Genomic DNA, 6,174 nt, shown 5'->3' on the forward strand with positions numbered 1-6,174 from the left:
GGGACGACCCGGTGGCGGCTTAGGACAAGAAACAATCAAGTCGATCACCAAGCCGGCGAGTTGAGCCTCTTGGAGATCGAAACCTCAGCAATACCAATCCCAACTAGACGTAGGCATTTACCTTCATCGTAAGGGGACGAACTAGTATAAAACCCTCTCTCGTGTCCTTTGACCCGATTAAACCCCTTTAAGCTTCCTAGTGCGATTGCCCTACGACTAAGTCCTTGCTCTAGGACATCTGCCGTGAAAATTCCACGATAGTTGGCGTGGACATGACGTCATTAAAAAATCCAACAATAGAGCATGAGTCGGAGTTAAAGTTCAAGTCAGCTGATGACACTAAGATGGTTGACTTTGTGCCCGGTGATTCATCCAAACAGTTCATCATCAGCGCAAACTTGGATCCAAAATAGGAAAGTGCACTCATCGAGTTCATCCGTGAGAACCGGGACATCGTTGCATGGAAACCTTCAGACATGCCGGGTGTCCTGAGGGAACTCACTGAGCACACTCTTAATATCAATCCAAAGTTCAAACCTGTCAGACGGTTTCTTCGGTGGTTCAATGAAGAAAGGCGCAAGGCCATTGGAGAAGAGGTGGCCCGGCTCTTGACGCCCGGGTTCATTGTGGAGGTCTTTCACCCAGAATGGTTAGCTAACCCGGTGCTCGTGCTCAAAAAGAACGGCACTGGCGTATGTGTGTGGATTACACAGATTTAAACAAAGCCTCTCCGGCTGATCCGTTTGCTCTTCCCCGTATTGATCAGACCATTGATGCTACGACGGGTTGCACGCGGTTGAGTTTCTTAGATGCTTACTCCAGGTATCATCAGATTAAGATGGCGGTCAAGGATCAAGAGAAAACATCGTTTATAACACCTTTTGGGGCTTTCTGCTATGTGTCTATGCCTTTTGGGCTCAAGAGTGCTCAGGCGACTTACAAACGGTGTGTGCAGAATTGTCTTCATGATCAAATTGGGAGCAATATTCATGCCTATGTGGATGATATAGTGGTGAAGACCAGAGAAGAGGAAACCTTGGTCATAGACCTGAAAGAGACTTTTGATAATCTTCGGGTTTACAAGATGATGCTTAACCCGGCCAAGTGTGTTTTTGGAGTACCAGCCGGCAAACTCTTGGGCTTTCTGGTGTCTAACCGAGGTATTGAAGCTAACCTGGAGAAGATCAAGGCAATTACATCTCTGGCCAAGCCAACCTGCGTCAATGATGTTCAACGACTGGCGGGTCGTGTGGCTGGTTTGAGCCGGTTCATAAGCCGGTTAGGGGAAACGGCAATGCCTCTGTATCAGTTGATGAAGAAAATGGATGGGTTTGTTTGGAGTGATGCTGCGAACGCCGCTTTTGAGGATCTAAAGGCACAACTGGTATAGCCGCCGGTCCTAGCTGCTCCAATTGAGAAAGAGCTGCTATTATTATACGTAGCTGCCAACTCACGGGCTGTTAGTGTGGCTATGGTGGTAGAGCGCACGGAGGCTGGCAAAGAGCATCCGGTTCAGCGACCAGTTTATTATGTCAGTGAAGTGTTAATTGAGTCTAAGCAACGATATCCACATTGGCAGAAGCTTGTTTATGGGGTGTTCATGGCAAGCCAGAAGCTTAAGCATTACTTTCAGGGACATCCAATCATTGTGGTTAGCTCTACTCCTTTGGGAGACATTATTCAAAACAGAGAAGCTACAGGGCTAGTTGCCAAGTGGGCAATTGAGCTTGGGTCTCATGGGCTGAAGTATGTTCCACGCACTGCAATTAAGTCTCAAGCTTTGGTTGACTTCATCAATGACTGGACAGAGATGCAGATGCTAGAAGAAAAGCCGAACAACACATATTGGACTATTCATTTTGATGGGTCCAGGCAATTGGAAGGCTCAGGGGATGGAGTTGTATTAACTTCCCCACGAGGTGATAAATTTTGTTATGTGTTACGATTGATGTTTCCATGCACTAACAACGCAGCAGAGTATGAAGCATTGCTCCATGGTCTTCGAGTGGCAAAGGAGATGAGCTTGAGCCGGGTTAGATGTCTTGGTGATTCAGATCTAGTGGCTCAGCAGGTGTCTGGCAAGTGGGATTCCAAAGACCCTCTCATGGCGGCTTATCACCGAGAGGTCGATGCGGTTGCAGGATATTTTAAAGGTTATCAGGTGGAACACATTGACCATCGAAAAAATGAAGCATATGATGCTTTAAGCTGGCTGGGGTCTCAACGTAAGCCGGTACCACCCAATACCTTTTTAGATGTTTTGCATCACCCCTCTGTCAAGTTGCCCACAGAAGAAGATTTAGCTGTTTCTGACCCGGAGGCACAGTTGGTGGCGGCTCTTCATGTCATCCCAGATTGGACGGTGCCGTTTTTGGCTTACATGACCCGGGGAGAATTGCCAGCGGATGAGATCCTGGCTCGACAGATAACCCGGTGGTCTAAGTCCATGATGATTTCGGATGGAGAGTTATTTCATCGCAGTGTTCCCGGAGCATTTCAACGGTGTGTTTCCCCCGAAGAAGGTCAAGAAATCCTTCGTGAGATCCATGAAGGTGATTGTGGTGATCACACTGGGTCAAAATCCTTAGTGGCCAAGGCGTTTCGTCATGGTTTTTACTGGTTGACGGCTCACGCTGATGCGGAAGATCTGGTCAGTAGATGTGATGGTTGTCAGAAATTCGCACGACGAGTGCATGTGCTGGCTCAAGAGCTCCGGATGATTCCAATAACTTGGCCGTTTGCAGTCTGGGGGCTTGACATGGTGGGACCTTTCAAAAGGTCTAAAGATAAAAAGACACATCTCTTGGTGGCTGTTGATAAGTTCACTAAATGGGTTGAGGCGGAGCCTGTGAGTAAGTGTGATGCAGCCACGACGGTTCAGTTCATGAAGAAAATAATTTTACGTTTCGGTTTTCCACACAGTATTATCACAGACAATGGCACTAATCTATCCCAAGGGGCTATGGAAGAGTTTTGTTAGCGAGAGCACATCCGTCTTGATGTTTCTTTTGTAGCTCATCCTCAATCCAATGGTCAAGATGAGAGAGCCAATCAGGAAATTCTGAAAGGGCTAAAGCCCCGGCTTATGGTTCGTTTACAGCGAATGCCGGGTTGTTGGGTAGAGGAGTTGCCTTCAGTGTTATGGAGCATCAATACTACACCCAACAGGTCTACGGGTTACACACCCTTCTTCATGGTTTATGGGGCAGAAGCAGTATTGCCCAGTGACATCCGTCATGACTCGCCCCGTGTGGCGGCTTTTGTTGAAGCTAACAATGAAAAAGCCAGACAGGATGCGCTTGACTTGTTGGATGAAGAAAGAGACTTAGCAGCAGCACGGTCAGCAATCTATCAACAGAACCTGCATCGTTATCACAGCCGCCGGGTTAAGACCAGGACTTTTCAGGAAGGCGACTTGGTGCTCTGGCTCATCCAAGATCTTTCAGATGCACACAAGTTATCCCCACCTTGGGAAGGACCCTTTGTGGTCAGTCAAAATGTAAACAACGGGTCTTACTACCTCATTGACGTTCGAGAGCATGCAGACTCGCGTAAGTCGGAAGAGGAGACCCGCCGGCCGTGGAACATTGCTCAACTTTGGCTGTACTATACCTGAGCCACTGGTTCTCATCATGTACATACATTCACATTATATATACGATGATAAGCAATAAAGTAAGACCATCGGTCTCTTTTCTTTTCAAAGATTATGCATCTTCATTATTTTTCACAAATGACTATTAAGGATTTGATCATATTTGAATCAAGTTTAACCTTTTCTAGTCTGGCTTATGATCGTATTAGAATCTAGCTGTAAATCTCATGGTCACTTGGGGGCTTCCTATTCAAACATAGGTCGTATTCGAAGCAAAGAGAACATAGCTGTCGTAACCCTCTTGATCGGCTCAAGGCCAAACTCACTTGGGGGCTTCTTGATCATATCCGAATCATAGCTTAACCCCTTTTGAGCCGACTTGGATCGTATTCGAATCAGGGTCGTTAAAAACCTCTCGAGGTCATTTGGGGGCTTCCTGTTCAAACATAGGTCGTATTCGAACCAAAGAGAACATAGCTGTCGGTACCCTTTTGATCGGCGCAATGCCAAAGCCATTGGGGTCTATATGGTCGTATTCGAACCTTAACTTAACCCCTTTGGTCCGGTTTACTGATCGTATTCGAATCAGAAACCCCCAATCTTTTGAATATAGAGTGAAAATTATGTTTATTATCTGTTGCTTGCCTTTGAGTTTTTGTTGTTTCAATATTACAAATGAGATAGCCTGGTTTTCTTTGCCGGCTCAATTATTGGACAACACAACCACCCGGGTTATTCAAGCCGGTGGTCTAAGGAACCAGAGGTACGAGCTACTGAGATATGATGATTATTGAACACTCAAGGAATATTAACTTTTATACATATTGATTTATCAATTCATCACCCGGGTTACTTAAGCCGGTGATCTAAGGATCAACATGGATAAGGTATGGTTTTTACTTATACGCGCTTATCTACTGCGTTAACTCAACAGTTAGTATTAAACCTTATCCTTTATTTACATTGGTCTCTGTTTTTTCTTATTGAGGTAAATTTATGGATTGTATATTAGGTGTTTAAGCCTAGTTGGTTCTAAACCGCCTTGCCAGATTTTTTCCTTATTTTCACAGGAACAGAGTTCAAACATTGCAGAGACAACAATTAAATGATGCATAAGAAAGCATTAAACATTGGCATCTGGAAGCACAGATTCACATAAGAAGTATTTTATGCACGACAACATAAGCAAACAGGCAGAGTTTTTACTAAAGTTATTACAAGGCTTTATAAGCCTGTGAAGATGATCACTGTCCCTCCCTCACCGGTTCACCACCGTCTGGTTGCTGTAAGTTAGACTTTGACCAATCAAAGCCATTCATGGCAACGAATTTGGCTTCATCGTCAATCAGGTCGACCGGGTCAATTTCCGGAGCAAAGGTATCTTCTCTCACAGGTGGGATTAGATCTGCTACTTTATATGAAGGAGTGGCCATCTTCTTATTTTCACTATCAAAAGCCGGTTTGTACTTGTCCACATTGGTGTCCTCTCCAAGACTAGTGGCCTGAGGCCGGACTTCGCGTACACACGCTATAAAATCATCTTGGTGAAACGGAGACCCGTCGTCCTTCACGGTAGGATAGCCCCTTGCTACGTCCGCCGGGTCTAGATCTGGCACCCAAGCCTTGGAGCAGCTTAGAGCAGTCAAAGCTCCGGCTCGCGCACAGGAACATTTTACCTCTTGGAACCAGGCAGGAAGGATGGGCAGCTTCTTCAGGACATCACTAAGCCGGTTGGATCCTTGCTTTGCAGGAGAGATAGTGGCCAGAGCCCATTGTGCACCAATGTACAGTTGTTCAACCAAGGTGTATAGGGCCTTCAGTTTAACCAACGGGTCTTGGCTCAGATTTTTGCTTCGCGGACCTGCATATATTTAACAGAGTCAGTGGGCGGTTTATACTCTGGTTTGGCATAAAATACACGAAAGGTCAAAACTAGGCAGCTTACCAAAGATAGCAGCGACCATCTGAGACACCCGGCCCTTTAAACCGTTCAGCTCGGTTGATATTTCTTTCAGGGCTGTTTCGGTTGTTTCAGCTCATCGGGTCAGAAGTGTTTTCTCATATTCCCAAGTTTTCTCTTTGGCAGCAAAGTTGGTCTTCAAATTCTCTGTTTCAGAAAGGCTTACTTGCAGTTTGGAGGTGGAAGACTTGAGTTCCAATTCCTGACTCGCTAGCCGGGTCTTTGCGTCATTCAGTTGAGAGTTTAGTTCAGACAATGCATTCTGTGAAATATTCAGACAAGTCAAGACTTGGTTTTAAATTCCAACATCCAAATTCAAGATTCAAGTCCCAAGTACTTTACGAATAAACCACTTGGCACTGGGGGGCTAATGTATGCCAAATCAAATTTTTTCACAACCCTACCAGCATATTTGAAGTCCCAAGTCCTTTACAAAGTAACATCACTTGGCACTTGGGGGCTAATGTACGCAGTTCATCAAAGTTTTTCAAGGTTAAGCCGGAGTGTTAAAATACTTTAAAGACAGTTTTAAATTCTAAAGTACCGATTCATTACTGATCAAAATGAACCGGTCCTTGGGGACTATGGGTGAAGTTTTGTTCTATCAGTACAAGGCAAA

Source organism: Triticum dicoccoides, chromosome 6A, assembly GCF_002162155.2.
Source record: "Triticum dicoccoides isolate Atlit2015 ecotype Zavitan chromosome 6A, WEW_v2.0, whole genome shotgun sequence".
Classification (NCBI taxonomy): Eukaryota; Viridiplantae; Streptophyta; class Magnoliopsida; order Poales; family Poaceae; genus Triticum; species Triticum dicoccoides.